The 13,317-nt window shown below is 39.9% G+C and overlaps 2 long non-coding RNA genes across 2 annotated transcripts; both read right to left on the bottom strand.

The window, feature by feature from the left end:
• Nucleotides 1–1,156: 1,156 nt before the first annotated feature.
• LOC119913129 lies at nucleotides 1,157–5,649 on the bottom strand. Its single transcript, XR_005446383.1, has 4 exons — nucleotides 5,588–5,649; nucleotides 5,109–5,273; nucleotides 4,589–4,690; nucleotides 1,157–1,304 (listed from the first exon to the last, which is right to left on the bottom strand). It is a non-coding gene; the product is annotated as an uncharacterized LOC119913129 (long non-coding RNA).
• A 494-nt stretch (nucleotides 5,650–6,143) lies between these two features.
• On the bottom strand, nucleotides 6,144–8,798 carry LOC119913127. Its single transcript, XR_005446381.1, has 3 exons — nucleotides 8,516–8,798; nucleotides 8,029–8,064; nucleotides 6,144–6,167 (listed from the first exon to the last, which is right to left on the bottom strand). It is a non-coding gene; the product is annotated as an uncharacterized LOC119913127 (long non-coding RNA).
• Nucleotides 8,799–13,317: the final 4,519 nt, after the last annotated feature.

Below are 13,317 nucleotides of genomic sequence, written 5' to 3'. Positions count from 1 at the left end.
GGGATAAAACAAATTACTGGGGCAACAATTCCCAGATACCTGCTCAAGTTTGATCTCCTAATTTAGGATGAAGTCTGAAAGATAGCATGTAAGCTGATCAACCTTATTCATCATTGACCATGACTACTGAATTGTCTTTAGATAATTGCATTAAGCACACATTAAACATTAACATTAAAATTGTGAGGAAGCAGTTAGCTTAGCTTAGCTTAGCATAAATACTGGACGCTGTTAGTCGTGCTCTGACCTGCTGTGGAGTGATCTTGGTTTTTGGTTCCTGTTCTCAAAGTTTTGGTTTTGTGTTCTCTGTTTAGTCTATTGTTCCTGACCCTTTTCATTCTGTGCTCTCTGTCTTGCCTTGGTCCTGTCTGGTATGCATGCCGTTCTGTGTCTTCTGTTAACTTTGTCAAGTCTGTCCTTGAGTATTGTCGCATGCATTATTTCCTGTTTTACTTTGCTATCCTCCTAGTGTCTGGTGATCGTGTCTAGCTTTGTTCCTGTTCTGTCTAGTTTGTTTTAGCTTTGTCTGATTTATTGCGTTACCTCTGCCTGGTTTATTGTACTTTTGTTTAGTGTCTGCTTGTTCTTATGATCATTTTGGTATTTTCTTTATTCTGATCTGTTCAATTTAAGTTTCATTGTCTGATTTGCCTTCCTGTTTCACTCTACCTTCCTGTGTGCCTGCTGTGCCTGATTAGTCCCTCGTGTCGTTCACCTGTGTATCTCCTGCTCGTTTGTTCCTGTATTTAATGTGCTCAGTTCTGTTTAGTCCTTGTGCATCCTCGTTAATGTTGAGTGTTCTGTCCTGCCACTGTATTTTGGATTAATCTGTTTCTGGATTTCTGAGCCTTTGTTGGATTTACCCCTGTGTTTGGACTCTCGCCTGCCTGTGCTCGGTCGTGAGCCTGTTTTTGTTTATTTAATTAAATTCCTTGAACTACACCCTCTTTGCTAGTGTCTGCATTTGGATCCACACCTCAGTTTGTTTGCCGTTGCACTCAGCCTTTCCATGACAGAGGCAGGGGAAACAGCGAACCTTGGTTCTGTTCATTTACATTACATTAAATTTAATCATTTGGCACTTTTATCCACAGTGACTTACATTTAAGGAACAACATACAAGCATCAATAAAGCAAGAGATCTACAAGTGACAATAGATACTAGTAAGAGTTAACTGCACATACAGCGTCCAAAGTTAATAAATAAAGAGCAGCTGTACCTCTCGTCCTGTTGGTCTGATGGCTGTTTGTCAATAACTCTTTTGTTCCTCTCACTGCTGAGTAGACTGCAGCTGAATAACACTCTGGAAGACAAAATGCATATAAATTACATTACTGCAGGTACAACAACTGTACTGTTAGTAGATTCACTGCTGTACTACTAATTCTGCAACACTCAATAATGACAAAATAATTTTATTTTTCATGTAGAATTACAATAACTTTTAAACTTTATGTGGTGGTGGAAAGTGTTTTGATGTTTCTTTTTACTATATTAGTTATTGACAACAGCGCAGCCAATAACTGACACAAGATATGCCCATAGCAACATAAATGTTATGACCCATGAGGTCTGGGTGCTATAGTTGTGTTACTTTGGGTGTGTCTGTCTCTCCCCACAGATGTGTACGTGCAGCCTGCTGAGTGAAGCTGGGTGGAGCTCACAGCTGGGGCCGATCAAGGCCAATTAGTAGGCTATGTAAGCCGGGCCAGTTGAGTGCTCGTGGTGTGGTGGTGACTCATTCAATCCCTGTCTGTCGGTGGTTATTCACATTAGTCTGGGTAACGTACTGTGCGACTTACTGTATTGTTTACGGTGTGTTTTACTGTGTGGCTTGAAGTGACCGGCGGTTTGCCACCTGCAACCTCTCCGCGCTCAGTAGGGCCAGAGGCCCGTGGAGGCAGCTGTCGGTTCAGCGTCCCTGGGCAGTGGAAGCCGGTGCGGTGAGCGGCGGGTGCCCTCCATGCGTGCTTCCCCAACGCGGTGGCGTGGGGACTGTGTGGTCCGCTGGGAGGTACTTTGTTATTTAGAAACCTCGTATAATTTACATTTATATTTGTCTCTCGTGTAAGCAGAGATTGCTTTTTGTTTTGCCCTCTTCTCTAAGAATAACTACGTATACTTGACACATGTTTTGAGTCGTCCTTGGTTTTTCCACCCGGGTTATCAATCTTTTGTTCCTCCCCCACCCCTAGATAAGCCGGGGACGTAACAATAAATTAAGCAAATGAGCCAATCTGATGCCTGTAGCCGAGTGAGTCGCTGGAAGATTAGGGACACCTGACGTCGTAGACAATGATGAATGCGGGAACTCAAGACACAGGCTTTCAGCCACCCACAAATTCAGTAAGATCTCTTCTTCAAAATCCATTTGAGAGGAGAACTTTGGTGGAGAAACTACATGTCAAAGACCTTGGCCCAGACCAGCTGACATCAAAATCAGTCTACAGGCTAGCGAGAAAGTTAAAACGTACGTACATGCTCTGCAATTGGTACAATAGAAAAGCTTGGCTAGCTGGTTGCCGTATTTTGCTTCCCATGCTTGCTTTTTAAAACAGCGAGAACGGATACAATATGGACTGTTACAGGAGTAAATGACAAATACATTTATCTGAGAAGATTAAGAAACATGAGTGTACGAGGGCACATATGGACAATATGGTGAAGCTTGCCAGGCTAGACAGAGTAAACATCGCTACACAGCTGTACGAAGGCCACAGGATTGAAGAGGTGGAAAAGAACAAGCATGTTTTATCAAAGATAATTGACAGTGTTAAATTCTGGGGGGCCTTTAAAACGGTCTTTGAGCTTGCCTTTTCTTTTCACGCCACTTTCTATGTTTATGTTCACTGTTTATGTTTTTGTCTAAGACACTTTTTAATATATTTTCCACCTGCTGTCACTCTTCTCAACACCACGGCTGTGAGGGGTGAAAGACAGGTATTTATCTGTAACAGGGAACTGGACGACCACAAAGCTGCTCGCTATGTTAAAACAAGATCAAGTGCAACAAAACAGACAAACATCAGCTAAAACAGACCACCTAATAGTGTGAAACCACAACAGCTTCACGCCACAGTTCACTGGAATCAACAGGTTGCTCCTGTGGTTTGACATGCAGAAGACAATCAACCAAGTGTCTTTGGTCTGCTGAGTCCATCTTCTCTGTTATTTAAAATTAAGCACTTAATGTAATAATTATTTACATTAAAGCAAACAGATCAATAATGATGTCTGAGTAAAAGTTTAAATATATTTAGATATACTACATTTGAGCAGAATGCAGAGAAATGTAAGCTCTAATGACTTATTATTATATTATCCCTTAGTCCTGCAACAGTCCTGCAGTGAAACATGTGCAGTGTTTTTATCAGAAACAGGAAACTGGACAAACACAGAGCTGTTAGCGTCTTTTAACAGATTCACTACAGGGTGCACAACAGACAGACTCCCATACAACACATATCCTTGAAGTCGAACCCATGCAACTTGAAGAGCTCATCTGACACCAACGGAGCATCTCCATCAAGGACATTTCCTTAATTCCTGCCCTGTTCAGCCGATTCAAGACCTTCTCAGAATGCAGATCCAAGCCAGTGTCACGAATCAGAATCAGTTTTTATGCCAAATAGGTTCACACATAGAAGGAATTTGCTTTGGGGAATTGGTGCATAACAATCAATATAAATACATAAATAGGAATATGTGCAGTGAGATAGTCCTGATGGACCGCAGCCTCTTGTCAAAGGGGAGTGTCTGAAACAGTTTGTGTCTGGGGTGGGAGGGTCAGCCGCAAGCTTTCTGTCTCACATCAGGCTGCATCCACACAATGCTTTTGTTTTAAAACAAAATCGATCTCAGTCCACGCCAGCAATTTAGCTGAGAATCAGTCAATCAATCAATTCATCTCTGTCTATATTAAATCAACTGAAAACACTAGTGGCCATTCACGTACAGTGGGCATGCTTGTGCTGGTGTAAACAGGAAGTTAATAGTCTACAAAAGAAGAAAGTACCACAGATGAATGCAGAATAACAATGGTGGTTTTAAGGACAGAAAACGATCTGATTACTGAAATTGACACGGGAGTACAAAGTGACTATGGTAGTGTATAAATATTATTTGCACAGTAAAAATTATTCTAAAAAATACGTAGAATAATAAGTAGAACTCATTTAGTTTGTCGGCCAGGCTAAAGTCGTTAGTGGAGAGGAGAGTCCCCAAATATGTATTTTTACATTTGTGTTGTGCAAAGTCATATCAATAGAAGCAGGGAGGGATTTGTACGTTTGTGGCTCGCTTCCAGTCAATTAATGGAATTTAGTGTTCTGTGGAAATCTGTAGAAAGAAATCCACAAGTCTGAGAATCAGTTTATTAGCTACACCAGCAGGTAGCGACAACGACATTCCCTCACGTGAGTTAACACGATATCACCACTACCCAGCATCACCCTCATCTACAGAGACAACAAGGAGGAGGACTGTAGCCTGGTTTCAACCAGGACGTGAAAAATAACTGGAGAATCTTTATTTAAGTCAACGATGGTGATTCAGGTTCATCATTATTACTACCAAGAAATAATTTACCTCTGCATCGTCTGATTCGCTGCCGTTGGCGATGTGATATTCTGATGTTACTTAATGTGATGTCCTCTGTGATGTCATTTCCTGCAGCTTCTTCTTCAGCAACTGGAATGAACCAAAATGAACAGCAATATAATTTACATGTTAAATTTTCACTGGACATGGACATCATTACTTATACTTAAAATAACTCTCAATATGGTAACATGTGTAGGGTACACACATCCATAAAATGGCAGTACATTAGTATGTTCAGTGCTTTTGTTTTATAGAGTCTACGAACAGTAAAGACGTAAAATCCCAACTTGTTGTTCACGAAGTCATCCGTCTGTCACTAGGAAAAACACTGTGGGAATGTAACAGTGGGTAAATCATGATGATCTGGTAGATAATTTTTAATCAGTCATTTTATCAGTGCGGCGCCTGTCACATCTGTCTGTGCTCAACACACGGCTTGTCTGATCCCATTCAAAAAGTCTTCTTTCAATATTAACGCGTGTTAAATCCATAAGTCTGTTCTAACCTGGATGTTTCCTCTGAACACGCCATCTGAAAAGTAGAAGCAGCAGAACCAGTAAAACCAGAACAAAGGACAGAGGAACAGACCACAGCATCACAGAGGGAGGAGGAGGAGCTGGTGATGAAGAAAGACAGGTGGACGTAGGAGGACGTGTAGTGGTGGGTTTCCCTAAAATGAACAGGAAATAATTATCAAAAGAACTTAAATGAAAAATACAACAAAATCCTCCTTCTGGCCTTTTCTCAGTGGGTGCAAATTTGATTTAAATATTTACCCATTTTGTTTAATGTATTTTTAATTTAATATTTAAAACTAAGTTCCAATATTAGTCTTGTTAACCTGCACATGTTCACGTTACACATGTTTAAAGGTAGAGGTGCTGTATCGTACTAACAGAAAGACACACAGAAGTGAATTCATAACTTCTGTCCAGTTTAGAAAAAAAAACAGGTCAGTTTGAGAATTATCTTTGAGCTCCTCACCTGTGACAGAGATCCAGCTGGATGGAGACTCTCCACGACCGCTGATGTTACACTTGTAGAGGCCTTCATCAGACTTGTTAACATGGTGGATGGTCATGTGACCTGTAGGCTCAGTCCTGATGAGGGAGCCATCTTTATAGAAACCAGCTGGGAGGTTGGAGGGAGGGGTCTCTGTTTTACAGTGCAGAGTGACATCATGTCCCTCCATCACAGGGAGGACAGGACTCTGCAGGATCACTGGTCCACCTCAACACAGAGACAAACTACAGCATTTCATCATTTACACACAGCTTCATCAACACTAACTCCACAGTCTGATCTTACCAGTGACAGTGATGTTGATGGTGTTACTGGTTGCTCCCTCTCTGGACTCACACCAGTAAACTCCACTGTCCATGGAAGATGTAGTGATGTTACAGGAAGAACCAGCTGATCTTCCCCAGTCCACACTGAGTCCTGGTTTCTCTGGTTGTGTTCCTCCTCAGCGTCCATCCAGCAGAGCTGTCGTCCTCCTCACAGCTCAGAGAGACAGACTCTTCTTCAAACAGCTGAGAGCTGCTGGGACTCACAGTCAGAGAGGCTGGAGGGAAGTTATTGTATTTTTAGTTAAATGACCAGACGGGCATCACAGTAAAACCTTGATGTCCAAGCATTGCATTTAAGAAACTTGTTTGTTGAACAAAAGATTCTGAACTTGTTGCCAAACTGATGCTGAAGATTTTTAGCTTCTGAAACTCCTGACATTTTACACATTGAACCTATTTACTGAAGAGTCTAACAGGTTTTGTGTTAATCCAATGTCACTTAGTTGTAGGTGGCTAATGATTTATTAAGTGATTTATTCAAATAATGAGCACAGCGGTTGCTAACATGCTGCACAACAATGATGGCTTGGACATCAATGGGACAGTTCCTTGAAGTAATGAGCTCAGGGAAACGGACCAGGCTTTATTATTATTTTATTTCCAACCAGCTCAGTAGCTGCATTATGAAGAAAGATTCACAATAAACTTTTTTTTGGGGGGGGGGTTGATTTATGTATGTCATGTATTTTAAATGGATTCAGTGGCAAAAAGGCTGACAGACATACTAGAAATTCTTTTTTGCCTCCAAATGAATAAATACTTAATAAATCTCTGGTGTTTTTATTACAGAAGTATAATAGTTATGCTTTAAATCTGAGTCACAATAAAACTATTTTAACTTTATCCAGGGTTTGGATCTCTCAGAGGCTGCACAGCTCTGGTGTTTAAGTTGCAATGTTAACAGGAACAACATTTAGATAAAGGACAATAGTTACAGCATCTCAACTGAGATGGCAGCCTCTGAAAAAGTAATAAACCTGCCAACCATTGAAATAATGATGACATTTCTGCACATTTGAATTGAATTAAAAAGTCTCTAGTTTGTAACTGTAACTAGTTTCATAAAAGGTTTTATTGTATATGTGGAAAAAGGAACCAAGGTTGACCAAGGTGCTTCACGGGTTAAAATACAAAAACAAGACACTACTCACACAGTAAAAGTACAGCAATAAAACATTATAATATACAGTATATGATATATAATATATTATTACTACTTCTTCTCCTTCTAACGTACGTATTCAACACAGTGATGAGACTCACTGCATGAATTCTACCAAAGTAGAACAAGAAGAACGTATTGACGAAACATGCTTGGCAATGCTTTTTGTCTGATTTCAGCTACTGTAGAAACATGTCTATGCAACGTGGCGACGTAAGGTCTTTACACACCACTGAAAACATAGTTATATTAATAGTAATAATGAATTAATTTACATAGCGCTTTATCAGGGAAACTCAAAGTGCTTCACAGTGAAGTGGGGGGGACTCACCTCAACCACCACCAATGTGTAGCACCCACCTGGGTGATGCACAGCAGCCATTTAGCACTTGAACGCTCACCATACATCAGCTTAAGGCAGAGATGGAGGGAAACATAGAGCCAGTAACTACAGGGGATGATTAGATGGCCAGATGGTGAAAGCCAGGTTCATGACGTGGGGAACCTCCTACTCTTTGCGACAAGTGCCATGGATCTTATATTGCATTTCTGTTGATAAATCCTCAGAAATATTACAAACTGAACCTTTAAGACATGGGTCAAATCTTTTTATTATAAAGATCTATTATTATCAAAGCAGTCAAGTCAAAAAAGAGTCAAATTTTGATACATACCTTTTTGTTTTGGGTAGTTTCACTTAAGTCTGTATTGTGGCTGTTAATAATTTATTAATATTCATTTGAGTTTATGTATGTTATACTTGTGTATTTTTTGTGTATAAGTATTTTACTATAATTTTACTTATTTACTATTTTCGTTAGTAATGTTCAAACTCTTTGGGTACATTTTATATCAGTATTCTCCAGGAAGCGTTATGCTAAAAGCTTTTGAGCAAAGTTTTTGAGTTGACTCACCTCCGCTGGTCCTGCAGCTCAGCAGAGAGATCAGCACTGAAGAGAAACCAGACTCAGGTTGAGATTTAACAAACAACCAGACCAGAAACTTTGAGTTCTGCTGCTCACTGCAAAATCTTCTAACCTTAAATAATTTAAAATATGTATATTATTGAGGATATTAAATGTCTCAGCAGTATTATGTACAAGAATACATTTCCTGTAGAACAAAAAGTTTATTAATGCTGCGTTCTGTTAATCTCTTTTCTCAAAGGCTTAATTATTAAAGTAACTTTTTAAGATGTGATTTTCTGTCTGTCTGTCTAAAAAACACAAACATTAACTAACGGTACAAGAAGTGACTGTTATTTCATGTCTGTAGCATAATAAAGCTTGTTGCACCAGCTGCAGTGTCTAAATTATTTTCATTGAGTGTCATTGTCGTTGAGTTTTGTCTTTTTTCAGGTAAATTCTAAAGTGACGTTGTTTTTCATCAGATTGTACTTACAGAGCAGAAAAGCTGTCTGTCCCATCGCTCCTCCACTCAGTCAGTCCAGTTAATCTCTTCCTCTCTGTAGGTGAGAGCAGTGACTGTGTAGAAGCTCATCTGGTTTTGCTTCTTCACTCAGAGCTCATCCGGAGACACGGGGCCCTACACAAAGAGTTTAATCACATGCAGGAAGTGACAGCGCTGCAGGCTGAACATGAAGGAGGGCTGATCTGAGATCACTGAGAGACAGATTCATTAGAAACAAGGAGGTAAAGTTCCTCAGTGGAGTTTCTCTCCACTCTGTAAATATCTTTGTGATGAAGATTTCACTTTTCAAAAACATTTTGTAGAAGTTTAGATCAAACGTTCCTGGGTTTCCCTCTTACTTCTGTTGTTGTTGTTGCAGTGACACAGATGTCCTGCAGGAGGCAGTAACATTCACTGTGCAACTAAACTGTGGTTCATCTCTGATGTTTAATGATCAGTGTGAGTCCTGTTTTACGTTTACCATCTGGACTTTCAGGCTGGCAGGCTGTTCCAGAGCCTCGGGGCCCTGACAGCAAACGCTCTGTCCCCTTTAGTTTTCAGTCGAGACTCTGGAACAGACAACAGACCTCTGCCCGAGGATCTCAAGGTACGTGCTGGTGCGTATGGGACTAAAAGGTCAGAAACATAACAAGGCGAGAGGCCATGAAGAGCTTTAAAAGTGATCAATAGAATTTTAAAGTCAATTCTAAAACATACTGGGAGCCAGTGTAATGAAGCTAAAATAGGAGTAATGTGGTCATATTTCTTTGTTCTGGTTAAAAGCCTGGCAGCTGAGTTCTGGACAGTCTGGAGTCAATCAGTAGATTTTTGGGTTAAACAGGTGAAAAGGCTGTTGCAATAATCCAGGCGTGATGAGATGAAGCGTGTAAAATGATCTCGGTGTCCTTAAAAGTTAACATAGGTCGAATTTTTGCTATATTTCTAAGTTAATAAAAACATGATTGAACAAGCTTTGTGGTGTGCTGCTCGAAATTTAAATTACTATCAAACCAAACCACAGGCTTAATGTGATTTACTAGCGAACCAGCAGATGGCAGTATTTGATACTGCAGATGGCAAATACTGCCATCTGCTGGGACCCGATGACCAGGATTTCTGTTTTGTCTGAGTTCAGCTGGAGAAAATTATTCGACATCCATTTTTTAACTTCACAAAGGCAGTTGTTAAGTGAACTCATTCCAGGGTCTGTGGATCTGACGGGCAAGTATATTTGTGTGTCATCAGCATAAATATGAAAAGAAATGCCATGTTTATGGATAATATGTCCAAGGGGAAGCAGATACAAGGAAAACAAAATGGGTTCTAAGACCGACCCCTGAGGCACACCATATTTAACTGGACAGAACGAGGAGACATAGTTGTTTACAGACATGCAAAACTTCCTATTTGACATCAGCAGACATTAAAAGGTCATTGGTGAATTTAAGCAGGTGTTACGTCCCACAGGCATCAGATCCGGGGTGCTCCTGACCTCCCGTCCCTCATTTCAAATCAGAGGGACGTGGTTCTTCAAGTGTGGTCAGGACAGGGGAAACGGGTGGAGCAAATCGAGATGAAGAGGAATGCAGCATTTGGGATGCCTCTAGTTTTCTTTAAAATTAAGAGGAGACAGTCGCAGGTTTTCCAAGTGCTTCACTGCTTCTTTACTCTTCCCCACCCACCATTGTTTTAATTCTAAAGCTGCTGAAGTTATTTCCATTCCTTTTGATTTATCCTTACAAGCTTAGCTAATGCAAGTTTACTTAATGACTGAACAGATGTTACAGTGAGCGGGCATGAGGATTTTTTTTGGTGCTTCACTTTTCCTTCCATCTCGCCTGTTTTGTACAGTAAGAACGCAAATCAGTGACAGATGGAGAAAAGAACACTATTCAGAGGATAAACTGATAAATAGGAATTATACAATGTAGGTAATATTGTGGATATGTATGCACAAGACATTGGTATAATTTTGATTTGAAATGTTCTTTCTTCCCACCATCCAAACCTGATTTCAATATTCTCCTTTTTCCACCAACTTTTCTTTTTTTGGTCCCAGTGTTGGTTTTGCCTTGTTTTGAGCCCCTTTTTTTTTTCAATTTAGTTGGAAGAAGTAGTTGCCCAAACTCAACACAAATAAACACCTTTAAAACAACCAAATCAAGTGAATTTATTAACATAACTAGACAATAAATTAAGAACCAAAAACACAATACAAAAATGCCCCAGCTGGGCAGCAGCAAGGCTAGCAGTACCAAATCAAGAAGGGTTCCCTCCTGACACTTGCACAGCAGCTTTTAAAGCCCGCCTTCCAAGGCCAGGTGGACCTTATTCGGTAATTAGCTGGAGCACTCCCAGAATAGAACTGAAAGACAGAAAACATGGACACAGCACAGGGAAATACATACAGCCGTAACACAGGGCAGTCTCAGTGCTGTGGTACTTCCTAAAACCAGACTGAAACTTTTCAAATATTTTGTTATTTTCCAGTACAGTGAGGAGCTGTTTGGACACTAATAAACAATAAACAATAAAAGGCAGTTTATAGGCAGTTTAAATAACCCATAGCTACTGAGTTTACGTCACCTAACATTATTGTTTGTGTACGATTTTGATATGTGTAAAGACAGGAAGTAAATATTAAATATAATTAAATAAATGGTTAAAATATGTAGCGTAAGCACTTTCTAGTCAATACATTTCAGTGAACTGTGATTATTACAGAAGTTTATTGTCAATTCTGACATATTAAAGGGGCAGTATAGGCCATCCCCTAGTTATATTAGACGTAAATAGGAGTGTTAAAGCATTAGCTAAAGATGTTTATTAAATGTGAAAGTCAAGGGAAATGTGTTTATCACAGAGAAAGTAACTGACCAGAGTGAGAAAATGTTTTATTGAGACGGTGAGAATGTTGAGTATGTGATTAAGCTTTATTGGGCCTGGACATTGAACTGAAATGCGTCGAACAGAAATGTGTTGTGTTAACCTGGTTTTGAGTTGTTTAATAAAACAACCAGAGAAGCAATCTGGAACGAAACACAGATGCACCGTATCTTCATTGCTCCTGTTTCACCTGCTTTCATACAGGTCACATATCTGCTATTGAGGTACCCATCCCTGGGACCCGTAACAGTTGCATTTCAAATAAAGACATAATCCAGAGGGAAGAGTCCATGAACAAAGAACAAGGTACAATCCAACAAAATAATCCAAAAGGGCAGGGACAGGACAGAACACTCAACACAGACAAAGGATGTGACAAAGACTGAACCAAACCGAGGGCTTAAATACACAGGCAAACGAGCAGGGAGGGAAGCACAGCTGAAACACCTCAGGTAATCAAACAACAGGAAACAAAGCTAGACAAGGACACATGAGAACTGAACACTACAAAGTAAAACAGGAAGTAAAGCACACAGGAACACACCAGGACAGATCTACCAATGTAAAACACAAAGCATGGAGAGACCGCAAAATCAGGGCAGGGAACAGAAACAGTACCAAACAGGAACAAGACTACACAAACATGGAGACACAGGACTAAGACACAGATACAAGGAGAGAACACACAAAGCACAGTAATCAGCGGGGTAACAAACTGAAACTAACAACAGCCAGACAGAAAGACAGAGACGAGGATGAAACAGTAGACAAGACCAAAAAATAATAAACACCCAAGTACACAGACCAGGAGTAACACTAGGACATGAACTAAGGCACAGGACTAAGAACTAAGATAAGATACTAGACAGATACTAAGTAAACTAAAACATGCAAATGAATAAAAGAATAAACAAGGCTACACAGAGAAACACATAACCAAAACCAGACTTAAACAGGAAAATATGAACACAAACCACACTTTTAACAATAGCCTCGGTAAGGTCAGAGAACCTGTATGTTTTTAACTTAGTATTTGTTTAGATTGTATAGCCTGTTGCGAGGAGTAGATGATCAGTAATGCAATTTTACTGTGGTGGCGATAAAAGTTTAAACACTGCGATATGCTTTTATATCTACAGATTATTTTATTGGCTGGTCAAGTGTTGATCTTAAATCGAGCGTCAACTCATGGATGGCCTCTTGGTTGTCACACAAAAAACATTTATTTAACAAACAGAAAAAATGCTCCAAACATTTTTCTATTTTAACTTACTGATGAAACAGAAAACAAATTAAATCACTTTGCCATTAAAAACAAACCTGACTGTTTAATGGCTGTAACAGTAGTACAGGCTGTGTTATGGGGAAAAGAAAAGAAAAGAAAAGAAAACTTGGGGTCAGGCCAATGATTGTGATAAGCTTTTGGCCTGGGGCCTGGGGCCTGGGGCCTGGGGCCTGGGCTTCTCATACCAGGGCTTAGATCTGAGGCCCCTGCAGGGCTCTATCCTCTAATTGACTTTTTAGAGATCTGCTTTCATGCTCAGCTGCCGCTTCACCTCAAAATCACTGCTGACACCGCACCATGTCAGGATCATGCTCCATTTTACCTTCACTTGTTAACAAAACCCGAGATACTTGAACCCGTCAGGTCCTGCAGCTCTTTGCCCTCCTAAAAGGTTTAACTTTTTGTTCTCAGAAGAAGAGTTTCTTTGTATAGAGTCATTCAGAGAAAATGCAGAAATATCTAAAAGAAAATCCTAAAATCAGAGAAAGCTAAGGCTCTGTTTATGTTTCTGAAAGTATTTAATAAACCTGCCAAACAAATGTCAGTATATCCTGTAATTTGCACTGATACAGATCCAGAACACTGAAACTGTTTTTTATTAAATGTTTGAATTAGTCTAAAG

This window comes from Micropterus salmoides, unplaced genomic scaffold (genome assembly GCF_014851395.1).
Source record: "Micropterus salmoides isolate LMB-PRFRI ecotype aquatic unplaced genomic scaffold, ASM1485139v1 Ms_hic_scaffold_2, whole genome shotgun sequence".
In the NCBI taxonomy this organism is placed as follows: domain Eukaryota; kingdom Metazoa; phylum Chordata; class Actinopteri; order Centrarchiformes; family Centrarchidae; genus Micropterus; species Micropterus salmoides.
Note: the sequence above shows the minus strand (reverse complement) of the source record. Positions and strands in the feature narration are given on the sequence as shown.